General features: G+C 52.2%; 1 protein-coding gene across 1 annotated transcript in view; it reads right to left on the bottom strand.

Annotated features, from left to right (window-relative positions):
• Positions 1 to 19747, bottom strand: part of GTF2E2 (general transcription factor IIE subunit 2) — a 648065-nt gene extending 628318 nt beyond the window's left edge. The window contains exon 1 of the mRNA XM_069626171.1: positions 19542 to 19747. The gene's annotated coding sequence lies outside the window, so the exon portion shown is untranslated. The remainder of the gene's footprint in view (positions 1 to 19541) is intronic.
• Positions 19748 to 20975: the final 1228 nt, after the last annotated feature.

Raw genomic sequence — 20975 nt, 5'->3', positions numbered from 1 at the left:
GGATGTATGTCTTGTACTGTGCTAAATAAAGTTTTTTTTAAAAAAAGACATCGAAACAGGGGGGCGGGGCTTGGAGCCATGGCAGTCGGCTCTACGAGAGCTCCCGGCAGAAGCCACGCATCCACCGAAAATGCACCGATGATATTGACTCCTGAACACCCAGAAGCAAATGGAGCGACTGCCCATGGGGTAGGGAGAAAGTTGAGCGACTTTGAGGTGCCGGTCGGAGCGGGAACCTGGAGGACTCCTGCTCGGGGAACCAACGGCTGGAATTGAAAATGGCGGCTGCAACCACACCCCGAGACTTAGAGTCTCTGAAAGCTTCAAGGAACCCATCCAGCGCAGCGGAGCGGGATAGAGCCCTCCCATATCCGCCAAGGGGGGCCAGCACACTACGACCCCAACCCAGGGACCGTAATACCCACAAGGGGCTAGGAACACCTCCGCCAGGACTCAAGAAGGTGGGCTGCCCACCCGGAGTGGCAAACAGAGAGTTAACGTGTGGGAACCCACCTGAGACCACAGCGCAACAGCAACCTTCCTCCCAAGTCTCGCCTTCCCCCACCAGCCCAACAACAATAGGCGTCGGCCGGCCGAAGAGGCTCCTCAGCACCACAGAGTTGGGCACGCTCACAGAGAAAGCAGAGCAATGTACACTTGCCACGGGTCCCCCGTGACCCCACACACTGCCGCCCAGTCCCCCACCGACGGAGTGGGGCTGCTCATCTGAAGTGGCAGGCTGCGGGAAGCGGCTGGGAACCCACCTGGGATCACTGCGCAGCAGCACCCCCCCTGCTTACCCTGACGATGTGGAGCACATCACGGCACGGGGAGAGGTACCAGCACAACCTGAGGACCCGGAAAAAAAAAAAAGAAGAGGGATCCTCCCACGCCTCGCCAACCACCTATCCACCTCGGATCCAGCAACAGCTGGCGACGGCAGACCGCAGAGGCTCCACTGCCCCGCAGTGCCCCAGGGCTGGGCACACTTTCAAAAGGAAGCTGAGGGACGCAGCGGGCCTCCAGAGGCTCACAGAACACTTGCCGCGGGTCCCCACTGACCCCACACACTGTTGCCTCGCGGCCCACCAGTAAAGACCCTCCGGAGAGCTCCCCAATGTCATAGGGGTTCCCTGGCTCACCCAGCAACCCCCTCCTGGAATCTAGGGGCTGCTCTTCCCAGGGGCCTGACAGGAGGTAAGGCGGCACCTGCCGCACCCCCCCAGTGTGCCTCCTCCGCGCGCGCCCCCAGCACCCATGGTAATCACCCCGGCTGGGAGGCCCTGCGCAGTGATGCTCCCGCTCCCCCAAGACTCGCCGCGGCTGAGGGGCCGGGAAGGCGGCTCACAGTATTTGCATCTCTAGAGCCTGGCCCAGGACAACCGTGGAAGGGCCCTCTCTCCCGCTGAAGCACCCCCAGCAAGCAAGCATCACACCGGATGTTTCTCACCGGACGGGAAGTATACCAAATCGGTGGCCGGAAGGCAGAGGACTGAACTATTGATTGAAGAGCTAGGTCGGGGCCTCCAACCTAGCCTCCTCTCTGTGAGGGGACAAGACCTTTTTAACGATATGACTCTCTGCTGGGTAGGACCAGGCAGAGGGACTGATCGCTCAAAAGGGCGGGGAGGACACGCCGCCAAGATCCCAGCTGTAAAGGAAAAACAAGAGGTGAGCAATTGGAAATTTAAAAAAGATCCCTTTCCCTCGATACTTCTAGTAGTATCTGAACTATGCCCTCCCCTTGTTTCAAGGCCACCGGAACCACCTACAAGTAAGAGAGGAAAATGTAACCTATCCTGACTATAGTTGTCAATTAGATAAGGAGAATGGGTAATTATACAAAAAGAAAACCCTTACCACTGATGTGCTGTTAAATCTGTAATGTCCAAAGAGTTCATGAAAACGGAAGTGCAAAATAACAAATGGGTAGGTTAGTTAGGGAAACTAAACCCGGGCGGAACGAGGGCCGCACTAGAGTCGGGTAGGTGCACTATCCGCAAAGCGTCCCTGTGCACTACTGATGAATGTCCAATAGAAGTCTGATTGTGGAAAGAGGATGGCAACAGCAACAATGAAGGACACAATTGAGTTGGAGTTTTGCAGGTGATATAGTTCAACGGCAAGGTACAAAGAGTACAGGAGATGTGCTTGTGAGCAAGTGGTGAAAAGAAGAGTCTTACCGTTGCCGTGATCACAAGGTTCCAAAGGCGGCAGGCAAAAGGCAGTCCGTGAATGAGGAAACAGGTCTGGTACACGGGTAAATAGTGTTCCAAAAGCGGCAGGCAAAAGGCAGTCCGTGAATGAGGAAACAGGTCTGGTACACGGATAATTGAAGTAGGATTGAAGACAGAACTTCTAAATACCGGGATGCAACTTTAATCAGAAGCAGCGTTTCGCCCGGTTCCGAAGTTTAAATCGGGAAGGAGAAGGCAGAACTGGACGAAACCGAGGCTCACGCATCATCGCCTCTCAGCTGACAGCGGGAGGCGGAAAGCTGGGAATCGTAGTCCAGACTTGCCGCAGAGTGCTGCAGGGTGAGCCAAAGCCACTATTTTCCAGGGCAGTTGCCAGTGGGCGTAGAATGGGTTTGCAATATGACGCATACCCTTATGGAGGGCAATAACCTTCCTGCGGGCCTGCCGAGGCGTAACACCGGAGGCCCTATTCTTCACAGGGGTGGCATAACACTCCTGGTAAAGGGATGGCAAATCAGCACAGCGCACCCGCTCCCATCCACATCCCCCCCACAAGACTACCACAAGCCCTAAGGAGGGGAAGACCCCCACGCACTAGCCACCTCAGAGGGTAGGGGGCAGGATGCTCCCGTAAGTGGGATCTCGGCCACCACCTTGCAAGGCCCCTCCCAAGAAGTCGGAGAGAAAGGGATCCATTCCAAGATCCAGGACTGCCCACCAAAAGAGCAAAGCCTGGGGAACCCAGCATTGGCAACAGCGTCCCACCCACCCAATGGCGGGAACACTTAGTTCTGCCACCTAACCCATCTCAGGGGTGGACCACTGGACTCACAGGGGAGCCCAAGCCTAGCTCGGCCAGGTCACAAGCGAACCGCTCACAATGACCAGACACCTGAAGACAAAGCAGACGAACATCTCTGTGCTGCTGCTGATCCGAGCAACAGACAAAACAAAAAAGGGGGAAGGCACTGAAACCATGTCCTTAGAGCGTCACACAGCAATGGACCCCCGGAACAGGCGGTCACGAAATCAGACCTGCAGGACCTACTGGCAGCACTTATGAAGGAGTATTAGAAGGGCACAGAGGAAGTGAAAAGTAAGATCGCACCCCTGGACAAGCGGGTGAGGGAAAAATCGAGGAGTGAACAGCAGAGGTGGAGGACAGAGCCACAAAATCGAGACGGCGCAAATAGGATCGCAGCACTCAAAGCCAGATATGATGCCCTGGTGCTCAAACAAGACGACGCCGAAAGCAGGTCCCGGCGCAACAACATCCGCCTCCGGGCAATCCCATTGACCGTCCGGATGCGGACTTGGAGCACTACGTCAATTACCTCTTCCGCTTCATTCAGACGCTCCCCGACAATGCCCCGCTCAAACTCGACAGGGTCCATAGAACAAGAGGAAGGCCAAGCACGACCACCACGCCGGACGTCCTAGCGAGAGTTCATTTTTATAAAGTAAAAGAGGAAAAATGCGCGAAGCTAGAAGTACCTGCTGAATACTCTTCCTGGACGCCTACATCTCTCTATATCAAGACCTCTCAGCTATTATGCTACTGAAAAGGAAAGCCTTGAAGCCGGTCACAGAATGGCTCAGGGAGAGAAAGATACCTTACCGCTGGGGATACCCCACCTCTCTGTCTTTCACCTGGGAAGACAAAGTCTGTTTCATCCGCACCCTAAAAGAAGCAGAGAACCTACTGAACCCGGAAGCGGACGAAACAGACCCGGACAGGTAGCGCCGGCCAGGCAACCCCCCCACCCCCTCACAGGAGCGCGGCCACTCCTCGACGAAAGTGGAGAGAAGGCAAAGGATTAGGGACCCACTGGCTAAAAACAAACTGAATGGCAAAACCTGATCTACACTCGCTCCAGTCCGGCTAACTTCACAAGAACTAACAGGGTATCTCAACCGGAGGCCCGATTCGCACTCCCGTGGCCCGGAGCTAGAGCACAACTGACTCCAAATGCCCGAACATCAGGTATCACCGAATATCAACACAGGCTTAACAGCCTCTAGAGCGGAGGACAGCGTTGGCCTCGCCGGATGCGCCGTTGGTTGAAGGCTGGCCCGGGCAACCTGTTTTTTTTTCAGGGGTGGGGGGAGGGGGTGGTCAGGGGAAGAGAGGGGAATTAAACTACTTCACAGGGAACAAACCAACCAACGCATAATGTAGCTCTATGGTGCCAGGCTGGGCAGGGCAACCTCTGGAAGCGACAAACACAGCCCACCAAGATGTCAAATGATTCTAAGAAACTCACCATGATCACATGGAAAGTCCAAGGCCTAAACTCGCCCAGAAAACGAAAGTCAGTGGAGCACCGTCTGTCCCAGCTCGCCGCGGACATCCGTGTGTCTACAGGAAACCCACCTTCTGCCACCCGATAAGAAGCGACTCAACTTCCGAAGCTACCCCAAGAGGAACTGTGTCTTCTCGGGTCAGAAGAAAGGCGGATTTGCTATCTTGCTCAGCCGAGCAGCACCCTTAACGAAGGTCACAGTTAAGCAGGACCCTGGAGGCAGAACCTACTGCTTAAAGGTCTCCTGATAGAACTCCCAATCACTATCGCAGCAATACATTGTCTGAACGAGGTCCAGGAGCACTTTCTGCGTAAGATCATCCCAAAAATAACCTCATTCGCAGAAGGAAAGCTCTTGATCGGAGGGGACCTCAACCTCACTTCGGATCCCAGTGTCGACAAAACTCTGCCGCCCACCAATTCGGACTTTGCACGAGCCCTGGGACTCGCAGAGTTCCTAAGGGAAACTGAAACGATCGATGCGTGGAGACTGGCGAATCACAGTGCCCGAGTACACCTTCTTCTTGCACGTCCATAGGGGGTTCTCGAGGATAGATCTTCTGCTGGTGTCCTGCACACTTTTCCCATGCATCGAGGATATTCAGATTGGCCTGAGAGTGATCTCCGACCACGCCCCAGTAATAGCCCGTCTACAAACAGCAGGCCTGCCAGCGCCCCTGCAGAGGTCATGGAAGTTGCAGGACTACATCCTCTCAGACGTGGCATCAAGCCGGGAACTGTCGGAGGCCCCGACAAGCTATTTTGCAGAAAACACAGCGGGGGGAGTCCTCCGAGGCTATGGTGTGGGATGCTACAAGGCAAGTGGTCTGGGGAATAGCCATCAAGTGCACAGCGGCACACAAACGAAGACACCAACTCCGGCTCTCCGAATTAGAGGCAGAGGTAGCAGAAAAAGAAGCAATCTATAAAAGGTGACAGCCGGTGAAAGTGTGGAGAGGCCTCAGAAAAGCAAAAGCTGCCCTTGAGATGCACCTGGCAGACCGTACGGCCCGAGCCTTGATGTACATGAAACAGTACTATTATCTGAACAGCAACAAGGCCAAAGGGCTGCTAGTGCACAAACTAAAAAAACTGCTCTCCAGGAACAACATCCTAGTTCTGCGGGATCAAGAGGGCAGGCCCTGCTGCAAAGAGGCTGGGAAACTGACCATCATGACCGAACATCACAGAAGTGTAATGTCGGGGGATCCCACGAACAAGGAATCGCATGTCCAGTATCTCCGCCCCATCCAAAGGCCTCCTCCGCACCCGCAGCTAGACTCACTGGAACTCCCAATCTACACAGAGGAAGTGACCAAAGTCATCCGCTCAATGAAAAACACAGCCCCGGGCCCCGATGGCTTCCGGCCCTCATTCTACAAAAAATATGTCCACACCCTGGCCCCTCATCTGGCTTCTCTCTACAATACCTTCTTGGTGTCGGGCCGCACTATCCCTTCGATGGAAGACTCTCTCACAATCTTGATACTGAAACCGGGGAAAAACCCAGAACTTTGCTCGTCATACAGACCCATTACGCTGATGAACGTGGATGCGAAAATCTTCTCAAAGTTCTTGGTACGCAGGCTTGCAGGTATCCTGCCGGACTTGACCCACCCAGACCAAACGGGATTTATCCCAGGCCGTAGCACCCTAGACAACACGAGACACACCCTCAACATCATCGAAGCGCAAATAGAAAGGGAGAAGGCATGGCGATCCCGTCACTCGACGCGCACAAAGCCTTTGATATGCTTGACTGGGGCTACATGGAAGAAACACTGAAGCACTTTGGGGTCGGGCCGAAATTTCTGAAGTGGACACTGGCTAATTACCAACACCCCACCACAACGCTCAGGATAAACGGCGGCAACTCTCCTAGGATCGCGATAACCAGGGGCACGTGACAGGGCTGCCCCCTGTCCCCTCTCATCTTCGCGCTATCCATGGAACCATTTGCTTCCAGAATTTGCCAGAACCCGCTGATCCACGGCCTTGTGGTCAAGGAGGAAACCTACAAAGCCGCCTTACATGCGGATGTCGTGCTGCTGATGTTGACTCATCTGGAAACCTCCCTCACAGCCCTTTGGGGGGGGGGAACTAGACAGCTTCAAAGCAACATCAGGCTTCACCATCAGCCTCTCGAAATCGACAGCTCTGGACATCAACATCCCTAGGGCCACGGTGGACTCCCTGGCAGCCTGCTTCCCCATCCCATGGGCCAGAACCCACCTCGACTACCTGGGCATCCAACTCCCCAGAAACATAGAGCGGACCTACAAGGCGAACTTCCCGGCCATGTTCAAGGAATTGCAGGCGGATCTGTAATGCTGGCAAAAGCAGGAGATATCCTGGACAGGAAAGATCACAGCAGTTAAGATGAACCTGGTGCCTAGACTGCTGTTCCATTGCCAGGCCCTCCCAGTGTCGATCCCCAAGAAAGCCGAGCAGAAACTGCAAGCGCACATCTTGAAATTCGTCTGGGGGCGGGGGGAAGCCATGCATCACGAGGATGGTCATGCTCCGTAGCCCTGGAATCGGGGCCTGGGAGTCCCGGAGGTGGACAGATACTGCCTGGCAGCTCAGCTGGACTACCTCCCGCACATTGCTTGGCCCAGAAACCCTACGAACACCCCCGCCCCGCCCCGCCCCTCGCGCACGACCGGGAACTCGGAATACTGGAAGAGGGCGGCCTGGAAATGGAGCTGCGGGAACACAGTGGGCCTGCTGTCCCCGGTCTGGGAGAACCCCGACTTCACCCCAGGGCTGGAGCTGAACAACTTCAACAGGTGGAAGGTAGGCGGGCTGAGGCGCATTGCGGACTTCTTCAGGAAGGTACCCTTCTTCGAGGGTTGCAATGAGAAGTTTCAGGTGCCGGAAAGCGAACGGTTTCGCTACGCCCAGCTTAGACACTGGCTGTCCCAAGAACCGATGAGAACGCACAGAAGCAGAGACCTCACGGCATTGGAGCGCACACTGACAGCGATCCCACCCAAAGGGAAAATCTCAACCTTGTACAGATTGCTGGATAAGGAGGCCCCCGACTCAAAAGAGCCCTACATGGCACGATGGGAGTGAGACATAGGCAGAGAACTGGACAAGGTAACCTGGAACCGCATCTGGATGAGAGCCCACAAGAGTTCCAAATGAGTCACGAACAAGGAGGGAGCAATCATTTGGCCAAAGCAACGCACCACCCTTAACAGTAGCCCCTCACTGGTGCCTGAACCGCCTGAATCGCAGTTGCCCAACCCACCGAGGTCCCCAAGGACAGCTCCCGATGTTCCTCAACCTTAAACTGAAGCTGCCCTCCCTCCCTTGATATCCCGAACATTCCCCCCGATATTGGTTACCTCCTCAGAGGTCACGTTTTGTATTTTGTTTGTTAGAACCTTACTGCACTATGACTTAACCCTTTAAGTGCCATGGGGTCCCCCCCCCACAGTGCCAAGGCCTTTTTTGGTGATTTCGGTATGTTGCCATTCAATGCCTTGTAATGTTTTTGTTACATGAGATATCTCGGCCAAATTTGACACCTTTTTTTCCCCCACAGGTGGGCGGTCATAACGCCACCCAGGAATCCTAGGTTGCTGTAGGGGGGTGGGGGGGCCAGAGAAAATAACCAAAGGGCAAACATGTAGTGTTTTTTCAAAAAATGCCACTAAAATGATGTACAAAGAAGCCTGTGGTTTTTTCCTTGTAAGAGCTAGGAATAAATGGTTTGCTGTGCTGAATTCCCCAATGTCCTGGCTTTCAAGAACAGGTTGAGTGGAAACGAAAAAAAAATATTTTGATGTGGTCATCAACCGTTTTGTAAGAGGTAGGCAATTTTGGCCATTTTTGCCAATTGGACATGCGTGGACGGAATGGGTAGGAAAGCCAAATTGGAGGACAGTAAGGCATGCATTTCTGAAAAGTAGACAAGATTCCAGGTTTAGGAAGGGGTGATTTGCGCAGGTCGGGCAAAACTAGGTAGGGGAAAATGCCATAGTTTGGGGGAAAAGCAGGAAAATGACCGAAAAAAAAGGTACGTGGTGGACACGGTTGGCTTGGTACGGCAATGGTTTCTATGAATTTTGAGAAAAACAATGCTCGCTACAGTCCCCCGACTCTTGCAGTTAGGAAAGCACACATTCTTAGTAGTGTTTCACAAAACAAGCAACACCACAAGACAAACACTGAGCCATGGTACACAGGGGTTTTATGCTTACGGCCTGAACAGACGTACTTAGCATGTCTAAATCAGGAAAACCAATGTGGTGAGAAATGGCAAGCATACATTTTATGAAAGAGCACAGGCAGACCTTTTCAAAGGTAGGTGACTTGTGCAGGTTACAAAAGTGTATGGTGCCTAAAGCAGCGACTAAATGTAGGGTACATTTGGGAAATGAAAGGATTGTGAGACAAAGGGCACCAGCAAATGGGTCAAAACGTTATAAAAACCACACAAACACAACAAATGTCATAGCTTCCCCCGTTCCCACACGTGTCCCGATGAAAACAGTACCCAACATGTATGGGTGCACCTTCCAGGGCACCAAGGGGAAAGCCTAAAACACCCTTAACCCCAAGTCTTTTCCGACAGCTGAATTTCATTATTTTTGCAGACGGGCACACCATACAGATATGGGCCTCGGGTGTCCAAGCCACCAAGGAAAACAGGAAACCCCATGCATTTCCGAAAAGAGGACATCTATGGGAATGCGCAGAGGTCTGACTAGCGCAAATCGGCGCCACCACCCTTCCATATCCTAAAAAAGAAAATCCCTGGTGGCTAGTGGTCCCCAACCCCCTGCCCCCTTCCCATTGCTTTCTATTTTTTTTTGTTGCATATACCCCCATCCCTGGGGGCAGATGATCACCATCTGCCCCCAGGGGTCTCAAAACATGTGGCCCCATGCTTTGGGGGAGGGGGAAGAGGGCCGCTTACCTAGTAAGCAGCCCCCCCTCCCTCCGCACTCTAAAGACATCCCTGGTGTCTAGTGGCATTGCTGCCCACGAATCGAGCGCTCTGTGCCCGATCCGTGAGCAGCAATACTTACACAAATGGTGTTGTTGGAAAGGGGAGAATCTCCCCTTTCCAACGACACCAAAAAAATAAAATCCCTGGTGCCTAGGGGCCCCAAATCCCTCCGCCCTTCCCAGTGCATTTTTTTTTGTTGTCCTTTTTTTTATGCCCCCACGGGTCTTCATACATGTGCCCCCATGCTTTGAGGGCTCGGGGGGATGAGGGGGCCGCTTACCTAGTAAGCAGCCCCCCTCCCCCACACTCTAAAGACATCCCTGGTGTCTAGTGGCATTGCTGCCCGCGGATCGAGCGCTATGCGCCCGAGCCGTGAGCAGCAATGCTTACACAAATGGTGTCGTTGGAAAGGGGAGAATCTCCCCTTTCCAACACCACCTGCCTCGATCTCCGGCTTGAAATACAGCGGCAGATCGAGGCAGAGGGAGAAGGGCACTCACCTTCTCTCTTCACCGCAGCAGCCCCGAAATGGCTGCCGCTGTGAAATTACATTCACTCACACCAGCGTGCATTACGCACGCCGACGTGAAATTGAAGGTAATCCAGCCCCCTGGCAGTCAGGGGGGACCTCCGCCTCACATAGCCTGGGGGTTGGATTACAGTTTTGAGCGATCCCTTCTTTGTAGGGATCGCTCAAAACAGAGAGCCAGAAAGGACAAGCTATCTTGTCCTTGGCACTACGGAGGTAATGTCAAGGACGAGATATCTCGTCCTTGGCACTTAAGGGGTTAAAGAAGGTACACAGCAATCTATTTGTTTGCAAAATGCCAATAAAAAGTATTGTTGCAACAAAAACAAAAAAACACATCGAAACAAACAAAATACTCTACCAATCACAAGTTGGCTTCAGACCGATGAGAGGAAGAGAAGCAGCACTTCTATCGATGTGGGACGACCTGAAAATAAACACAGACGACACCCAATCGGCCCTCCTTCTATTGGACATTTCAGGAGCTTTTAACACAATCAGCCACGCAACACAAACAGCCACGCAAAAGATTGTTGGAATGTGGCATGCGGGAATCCGCACCAAAGTGGATTGCCTTATTCCTAGCAAACCGAACCAAAAGAACCTACCTACCACTGTTCACCTCAAACACCAAAAATATATCCTGCAGAGTCCAACAGGGTTCCAGCCTCTCCCCTCTACTTTTCAACATCTACATGTGCCCACTGATGAAAATCATTTGATCCTACGGACTTGCCACCTACAACTACGCAGACAACACAAACCGATTGCGAAAACAAACATAACACAGGAACAAAATAACCCTCAACAACTGCCCCACAGACTTATACAACTGGATGATAACGAAAAACCTCAAACTGAACCCGGCAAAAACAGAAATAATGCCCTCACCCGCAGGGTTAGATGGAGGGAACCCACAATTGGACTGGCCAATCGGCATGGAAACGCAACCAGAGACTACCAATGTAGCAAACAACCTAGGAATACTCATGGACAACGGACGATCACAGGAACCGCAAGCCAACGCAATCACCAAAAAATATTTCTTCCTCCTACAACCACTCAGATCCCTGATATTCACAAGAATTGCCTCAGCAAACAGTCTCTACCTAGGAATGCCAGAAAGACCCACCAAGAAACACCAAAGGGTGTAAAATACAGAAGCCAAGATCCTACGAAGACTAAACAGAAGAGACCACATCACTCCAGCACTGAAAGCCCTACACTGGTTAACAGTAAAAAAGCGCATCAAATTCAAAGCACTCTGCATCGCCCACAAAGCATTGCACAGACAAGGAGTGGAATTCCTCCAAGACAAGATTAGCCAGTATCGCCCAGGTAGGGAACTAAGATACAGCAACGACCTACAAATAGAGGCAAAACACAGACTGTTACATCCAGCAGCGGGCAATGGTCCTCCAATGTCAGTCATACCAAGCGGCATTCATTTCTGTCATTTCGGCACATGGCCACGCCCCTTTGGCAGGGTTGGCGCTTGCAATGGCGACGAGCTGCAGCAGCTCTCTCCGCTGTGCAGACACAAAGACGGCATCACGTCACTGGTCAGCTGACTTCATCCGCTATGTGATCTCGAAGGCCCCGTCTTTACAACAAACGCTTAAATCTGGCGTCTCCTTTCAGAACACCGTTTCTATTTGTAGCATTACTCCTGTTCTCTTTGTTGATCTTTGATTCCTGATTTAGGACTACGGCTTGCTAAATGGACTCCTTTGCGTTTAAAGTCTTGGCTCCTCGGACTCTGGTTATCGACCCGGACTGTATTAGGACTTCCTCTGCTTGACAATTTGCATAACCTCTGGTCTTCTCGTTGCCAGAATCAACCTGTCCCTGGGACTCATCTGACTGCGCTTGCGTTTCCTTCAGCCCGCAAAGTTGCCTGCAAGGAATTTTGCACTGGCATAGTAATGCTTCCTATAGGCATCTGGTAAGCCTATTCGTGTGACCGTTTTCTGCTCATTTGGTACACTCCCAAGTTGGGGCAACATCCTCCGTACTCTGTGGAGACTACGTACTTGTCCTTATCTGAATATTTGCACCCCTGACCACTCAGTCTCCAGTACCATTCATTGCTTAGATGTAAGAACTTACCACGTCAATCCATCTGACTCATTGGCCCACATAGGGATATACACTGTGAACCTAAGACAACATCAAGTGCACAAAGAACGCTTTGCAGGTAGTGCACCACCCCGGACCTAGTGCGACCCTCGTGCCGCTAGGGTTTAATTACCTGTACTAACTTCCTGTTTGTTATTTTGTCCTGTCAGTGTTTTCGGACTCATTGCTGGTTCAAAAACTCCTCTACCCCTGCTGTGGTAAGAATCAGTACTGACCTTCCTCCTTTCTTACTCTCATTCCCTGATAGCAAGTAGTAATTCTAGTTGTTGTCTCTCTTCATAGGACCATAAGTGAACTCAAGTCATACAGCTTACTCTTAAGGTATAGTCAGGGAAGATTTAGACTACACAGTTGACCTCCAATTCTGCTGTCAGCATTAACCTGTTATTTCTTTCTTCCTACAGCATTTGGTTTGGTGGTGCGCGTTTTCCCCGCTCTTTAATTTGATTTACTCCTCTGTCTGTTCATACCATCCAGCAGAGGGGCTTATTATAGCAAAGAGTTCCCTCAAGTTGAGGACGCCCAGGTTCTGGAAGTACCCGGCTCTTGGTTGAAGACCCAAGGGATTGTCAGCCAGCATGGTGAGTAACTAAAACACAACTAGAGAGGAGACAAGAGGGGCCAAATAACTGCAAACAAGAACCTGGCTAGATACCGTCAAGCAGCATCCAAAGGACCGCCGCAGAGAGACCACAACAAACTGACCGACTTTACTAACCCTCTTGCCTTCCTGCTCCTCCTACATAACTGATGCCTCTAAACCAGATCTTGGACTAGCCACACTCAAACATACAGAGAAACATTACTATGCTGACATCCAGAGTGAACCACCCACATAGCCCAATACCATTTAAAATGCAATAACACACCAAGATGCCGGACTACCTTACAGCTACAACCACCTTTAACTCTGAATCCCTTATGGACACTATCTAACCAGTGCACACGACCAACCCATCATAACCACACAACACTAACACCAACACAAAACACTTCCACACACCTGAGGCATGGAATCTTACCCATACCGTTACAACGCGTGAGGCCGCTCACAAGTGACCAGATGCAAAACACTCACAGACGTCAGTTCCTCCTGGTTCTGAACCTATCTTTTCACCCTTTTCCCCACTAACCCCCCACCCCACTTTTTTGCAAATCCAATGTGAGTGCCTGGAGACTGCCCCTGGGTGGTAGCGGTGCGGTACAAATCAACTGAACATAACCTAATGCCAGTAATGATACTATAAAAAAATGCCCATCATGGCTCTGCCTCACACACCTGTTGGCTTTGCCTTTAAAAATGTCTGGTCACAAAAAGAAAATATGTCCAAATTGGTTGCACAATGCAGGCGGGTCTAGATGCGTAATAATGCTTATGTTTGCTTTACCCTTGAAACCCAGTGATAAAAGACACGACAAAGTGATAAATGGCTTGACTGGCTGCCCTAAATGAGAGTCTAGACACATAGCTTGCTTTGTCATAGAATCCCAGTAAAAATAAAAAATAAACTTCATGCCACAGCAAAGAATGGCTAGACTGGGTGGCTAAAAACAACAGTGCGGCCACATGAAAGCACATATCATCCTTTCTATAAAAAAAATTTAAAAAAGCAATTTGTACTGGCATCTATGAAGGATACCCATTAAAAAGTGCATCGTGATTGGGATTCTAAGATGGCCACCGAGGGGAGAGAAGAGTGATCGTGGAGTTCTCACCCCCCGGGGCCAAAGACAATAAAGATAGATTAAAAGAGCCTTCCTCAGACGAGGATTTATCAATGTAGGCTGCGGTGGTGGAGTGCAACAGCCCGGATCGCTGGGGGACTTCGGCAGAGGCGGCTGTGCGTCCTTCGTCTATGTGGTGTCTGAGGTGCGGGGGCACTCCGCCCGCGGCCAGTGCAGGCCAAGCTGAGAGGCACGCTCGCAGACCAGTGGGACGATCAAGGTGGGACTGAGCCGCCCCCGTGCCAGCGAAGCAGCGTCTCCTCAGAGAGATCAGGAGGATCCGGAGGGCCCATACCCGTAGCCCACTGCTTAGAGCTGTGCAGCGGAGAAGAGCACCCAGAGCGACCAAGAGGCCTGGGAGGGGCAGCAAAGTGAAGAGGCATGAAGGCGGCGACCCCGAGGGGCTGAACTCTCCCTTAGCCCCCTTTGGGGGGAGAACCATCACAGGTCAGCATGCACCCTGGCCAAGGAAAGGGAGCAAGCAGGCAGAGGCTGGCCAGCGCAGTCAGTGACCAGCAGGCAGTGATCACCAGCTTTGAGCAGAGTGACGTTGAGCAGTGGGGGAGCATGGCGGGAGGGCCCCTACCCAAGTTTTGAAGCCAGCACTTGCAGAGAAGACCAGGGGAGGCCATGCAGTGTTATAGCCGGGGCGGCTGGAGGCCTATTTGAGGTACATTTTGGATTTTGGAACTGCATATAGTGCCTCAGGCAGCGCACCCCTATCCAGAAGCACAGCAAGGGAGACAAGGGAGCAAGAGGCGCACCACGCATAGGAGACCATGACTGGTGGGGCCCTGGCCTCCCCGGCTAATCCTGAGGCCAAACAGGGGGCTAAAGAGTCCATCTACATCTGTGGTGGGCAAGGAAGAATAAGGGAGAGGCCATTTGGTCGAGCTCAGGGCAGTGATCCTGGAACCAAGGCCAGGAGGACGTTCATTTGAAACCCAAGGAGGAGGACAAACAGTAGCTCAACTGCGCACAGTTAGAGGGAAGTTCCAACTCCCCTGCACAGTCAAGGGCAGACCCACAAAGTAGCGGAGGAGGTTCCTACCAGGGTCGTCATTTGGGGGTCACCAGGGGTCGCAGTTGAGACCCCTGAGGTCTCCTTTGCTACCCCTAAAAAAATTAAAATATAAGCTTGTGGGCTGTGGCCAGCGTCAAGTGGCTGTTTATTTGTGGAGTGCTAGCTTTCGTGTTCAGGCTTCTAAAAAAACAGGGGGGTTCCGAAAATACTTCGATCAGTGACCCTATATAAGCAAGAATAGGAATAACAAATAATTTGTCTTTCTAGAATTCTATACAATAATTGCTAGACTCATTCAAAGTTTATTTCAGGCACACCGGGTGAGTCACTGATTTAGTCTATTCTTAAACACCTCAACTCAGCCTTTCATCCTTCTGAGGTCGATTAATGAGTGCCAACACAGATTGGGTGATCTTGTATGTATATTTGTTCTATATAAAGCACTTAAGTGTAAATGTTGTATATAATAACACATCATTATCATTTGGCCTTGGATGTCTGCTTGCATTCACAGTAATCTGGTAACATAGGCCTACATACACTGATATTAACGATACATATGGTGATCGTGATGAAATATATATCACATTATAGTAATATCGTAACTATATTTTACGTAGTGTACTTAGGAACAATGCTATGTGATGCCACTTCCTGTTTTTTCAAGGGGTGAAAGGTCATGTTCCATTGCTTCCCATGCTGTCACGTCAGGTGTCAGTCAAATTACATCACTTCTGGTGATGTCATCAGAGGTCAAAGGGCACGCGATAGTCACTTCCGCTACCCCTGGCATTTTGGTGAAATGATGTCCCTGGTTCCTACACCCTGAAAAAATGTCCAGAAGAGGTCCGAAGGATGCGAAACAATATCAGGGAGAAGAGGAGGGGGCAGGGTTCCCCCCATCAGACCTGCATACGTACTATGTCCAAAAACAAGGGGGAAGGACTTGCAAGCGGCCCCCAAGACTGTGAAAAAAACCCACAGTAGGGCAATCTGCAGACACTCTGGCGCAGAGACAGCGAGGTACCGGCTGGGGGGCGATAGGGGGCAGGGGGGGAGATCAGGGGCCTGTGGCAGGAGAGGAGTTTGGTGGTGCTGGCTATTCTCCCCACAGCATTTGTGCCCCACACCCAGGGAAATTTCACCCTCCAGGGACTGGGGCAATTGCGCCCCGGGCAGCTGCCCGCTTCGCCCGGGTCAAGAAACGGGCCTAATTATTAGTCACTTACACCAGAGCAGGGTCTGTGTAGTAGCTGCACAGCAATGGCGTCGCTACGAAGGTTCTGGGGGGGGGGGCATGCCCCCCTCTAAAATCCTGGGCCGCCCTTGTGCCCCCCACCTTAGCTGAGCTGCTCTCTGCACTGTCAATGCAACACAACACAACACAGGAGCTGAACAACAGGATAGTGTACTATTGTGCAGATAGTGAACAGAGGCTGTCATAAGTCTTCATAAGCACTCGGCTTGACTCATAAGCACAATCAAAACAGTTCAGTTCCCTCTGCAGCTAAAACCAGCCCCTCCAATCAGAATGTAGCGCACAAAACCGCTAAATGATGGGCCATTAGTCACTGAATGGTTTTGTGTCTGCATTCTGATGAGAGGGGAGGTGTGGTGGGGTGTGGGTAGTTTGGCAGCCTACCCCTTGGCTTCCTGGCAGGCCGCACAGAGTGCTGGAATCACCCGGCATACAATAACAGCGAGCATGCAGAGGACGGACCGCAGGGGGCACCTTGCAGATTCCAGATCAATGGACTAAGGCACTGTGGATGGGGGCACCCACCAGACAGCAACCTCGGCTCTGGGGGCACCCAGGCCAGGGCCGCAACAATGGCCGTGATCACACGGCAGAACAATAACAGCGGGACAGTGTTGCCCAACAGGGGCACCGTCTAGATGCAGGGCCACGCAGTTAGGCCCTCTGCATACTACGCGGCTCCCACATGGTGCAGACAATGATGACGCCCGACTGACGAGCCGGAACTGGCTCGTCCCTTTTATTAGGTAGGTCACATGGTTACCACCGTGTGGCCATGGCACAAGTCCTGGGAGCTACCATGCTCCCAGGAGGGGTGACATGCAACACTCCTCCTTTTCCATAACGACCAAACACATCACACCACAATGCAAACAATCCTAGGAATACAGGTGCAACTAATTTACACACAGCCCAGGTTACCCCACCCAATACACCCACTAAGCCTTGGTGCCCATGGGGTGACAGTCGGGTGACTGGTGACATGTTGGAAACTCCACATGCAAGCACACCCTTTATTAACCTGGGTGAGTGGAACTTACACCACTGACAAAACACCATTGCTTGCACCTGGCACCCCCACAACAAAACCCACAAATGCAGGAGCACAGCCTTCATGTGTATGACTACTGTGTCCACTTTAAGCACTTGCAGGTCCGCAGGATACCAGCCCGACTTCCATTGGCATCTATTCAGGACAGTTCAGAGTTCATGGACCAGCAAAGCCGCACCCGAGGGCACCAGGGGCCACATCGGCCCCGTCCTTAGCTGGTGGGGGCAAAACCGTGGCAGGGTGCTGGGTTGGTGGCGGGATGACGGGCCACCCCCTTCACTTAGGGGCTGCTGCTGGACCCTGCTAACGACAGAGGACGCACAAGCACTTGCGAGAGCTGCAACCCTCCTCTGTGTCTTCCTTTTTTTTCTTCATGAGAGTTACCGCCACCTGGCCCTGGGGTGGCAACAGCATGTTCGGTTTATGCTGGCATGGGGCCTACTCCTGTGTGGTGAGCATGGGCAGACACGCCCTGTCTTCACTGTGCATGTTGCTGCTCCTACCCGGAGCCTGCAGCCAGCACCCCCTTCCATTGTGCCGGCACGGCAGCTGCCTTTTCCTTCCCCTCCCTGATCTTTTGTTTTCCAATCTGCCAATCACTGCTGCTGGACCCCGGATTCCATTGGGGCCTCTACTTGCACAGCCACGGGATGCCATTGATATCACTGGCCCGTTTCTTTCAAAGGCTCTGACATGGAGCACACGGACATGGAGCGCTTTCTTGTTCTCCATGCTCCAACAGTGAGCGCTGCTCATCACACTGCCGATGGGCCCAGGATTTAAAAAGCACCCATATATCTGCCTCTCTCACTTTGCGCTTCATGACATTCACCGCCGGAGAGGCCCAGGTCATGTGTGCAGCCGGCCCTGCTCTTGTTCGTTCATTTTTTTTTTCACTGCCTGGCCCCGGATCGATGTTTGGGGCTCTGGGAGGCAGCGCACTCGCCTGCCGGTGCAGCGGATGCCACTTCCTCTTTCTTCTGCTTGTCCCCTCGGGGACTGCCGCCAACAGCTGGCCAGGCCACCGCACACCTGCAGTGTTCCTTCTTCTGGAGCTTTGTTTGCTCTCCGGAACGCACACACGATGACCATGCTACTTCTCCCTGCTTCCTCTCCGGAGACCGCAGGGGAGTCGCCAGCTGGCGTGAGCACTTCGCTCTCACCGCCGCGGGCCCGGGATTCTCCAGCCACAACCCTTCTTTTCGGTGGCGCCGCAGGCCTCAGTGAACCTTTCAGTGTCACAAGCCAGGGTGTTCATAGGTCACGCCCTCTCTTCTCAGGGCAGCTGCAGGCCTCAGTGCTCCTTTGTCCCCTCATTTTGCAGGCAACGCCACCTCTTTTCCTCGCGGGCACCAAGCAGCCCACACTGTAAACAAAGCACAGGTCCAGATCACCCCTCGCCACCAATGTGGCGGCCTGCCCCTTGGCTTCCGGGCAGGCCGCAACGAGTGCGGGGATCACCAGGCATACAATAACTGCGAACACACAGAGGACGGACCACAAGACTAAGGAACCGTGGCTGGGGGCACCCAGCAGACAGCCTCGGCTCTGCGGGCACCCAGACCAGGGCCGCAACAATGGCCATGAACACAGGGCAGAACAATAACAGCGGGACGGTGTTGCCCAGCAGGGGCACCGTCCGGATGCAGGACCACACCGGTAGGCCCTCTGCCTATTGCGCAGCTCCCACATGGTGCAGACAATGAGAACGCAGGAGTCAGTTCTTGATCAACTAGCCGGAACTGGCTCCTCGCTTTTATTAGGTAGGTCCAGGGGCGTTGCTAGGGGGGGGCTAAGGGGGCTATAGCCCCTGATCTTTTGGTTGTAGCCCCGGATAGAATCTCAGGAGCTACAGCCAAAAGACTAGCTAGCCCCCAGTCCCAACAGTTCTGACATCAGCTTAGCCCCGGGTCTTTTCCAGACCTAGCAACTCCCCTGGGTAGGTCACATGGTTACCACCATGTGATTATGGCACAAGTCCTGGGTGCTACCATGCTCCCACGAGGGGTGACATGCAACAGGTAGTTGGTGTGCACAAAAGCCTCTGTGCAGGAGTGCTTGTGACGTAACACATTCCCTTTCATAGGCGCCCCCCCCCACTTTTGTCTGTGCCGACCCCACTTTTGTCTTTGGGTCCCTCTGTGCCCCTCCTAAATTTGATTCCTGGAGACGAAACTGCTTCACAGCAGTTACTGCGTCTGCGAGACTTCCTGAGCCTGAACCATACCGTAAATGAGCTTCGGAGCAGCTACTGTGTCTCCGATACCAACAACAGGATGTCCTGTGTCATTTCAAAACCAGATGAATATGCATATACAATTCACTACAAGAGCTGGCTCGCATGCACTCACCTGATGCTGCCTGGAATCAGGATATAGGCGTTTCGTAAACGGTAGCGTCTAGTTCCGACTCCAGAAACGGACCATAGCAAAGCTCCTCCTCCACTGCATCACGTGGGCCGCTCTGCATCACGTGGGTTTCAACGTTCTCTTCGTCATCTTTTTTGCACGAGCGGGAAGGCAAGGCGTTTCATGAGCTCGACGGAGCGTGAGAGAGTCATCCATTGCAAACTAGCACATTTCGTATAGTTGATTTGATGTTTGTATTTGGTTTACGGTAAGTCTTAACGTTATCTCATGTTAATTGATTGTTACTTTAATGCAGAGTGGCAATATTGGGGAGGAGGTATTTCTTTGTATTTTTGGGGTTTGTAATGTGCACCAGCATAGCTCTCAACCATTTGTGTCACTTTGGCGGGTGAGAGGCCCATTGAAATGAATGGGCGTGCAGGAGGCTTGGCGGGTGAGTCAGCTGTTTAGAAGGCGGTGACACCCGCTGTGTGAGTTGAGAGCTATGGCACCAGGGTTGAGATTTACTTAAAGTAGAGGCGGAATTCAGTTTTGTGCTTTTCGTTATTTCAGTGTAATTTGGGGATATTTAAGGTGCATCACAGGGGTGAGGCAATATTGGGGAGGGTGGATTTCTGTGTATTTTGTGGGTTTGTAATGTGCATCAGTGCAGGCGGATTCAGTTCTTTTTAGGAGTTTCTCATGCAGATGGGCGGTTTGCCCGGGCATAGCTCTCAACTCACACGCTTTTGGCGGGTGTCACCCGCCTTCTAAAGGGCTGACTCACCCGCCAAGCCTCCTACACGCCCATTCATTTCAATGGGCGTCTCACCCGCCAAAATCAAAATCGGGTGATTTCACCCGCCTTTGCAAAGCAAATGGTTGAGAGCTATGCCCGGGTGAGTTGTGTTTTGTGTTATAGGGCTGGGCCATACCTGCATACATTTGAACATTTAAAACCCTGAGATGTATGCCCCGCCCATATTCACACAAGACTCTGGCCACTTCCACGAGGCTCCGCCCACATGTTAACAGAAAGTAAAACAAAATATTAAATATGTGTGCTAATTACTACATTTTATACAACCGGTATTCGAATACTAAAAAAATCTAACATTAAGAGCATGGCTAGTGGACAAATCACTCTGCTAATGACATGCAACAGTTTCATTGAACGTGTGGCAAACTATACATATACATTTGCACATATTAGCAACGTTAATGCCTCCCTTCATGGAAATGTAATTGGAAGTGGTTAGGGAAAAAACAACCATGACTTTAATAGGTTCTTGTGATGTGCCAGTCACGATTGACGCATGCGCAAGCCTCGTTCTGGCTACGCGCATGCGTGTTTCAATAAATCACGCCCGTGCGGGCAGTTGCCGCCGGGACGCGGAACGGAACACGTCGCGTCCCGTGTCTTCTTGTGTACATGAC

Source organism: Ambystoma mexicanum, chromosome 6p (assembly GCF_040938575.1).
Source record: "Ambystoma mexicanum isolate Mex_15411 chromosome 6p, UKY_AmexF1_1, whole genome shotgun sequence".
Classification (NCBI taxonomy): Eukaryota; Metazoa; Chordata; class Amphibia; order Caudata; family Ambystomatidae; genus Ambystoma; species Ambystoma mexicanum.
The sequence above is the reverse complement of the archived record's forward strand: the minus strand, read 5'-3'. Positions and strand labels throughout refer to the sequence as shown.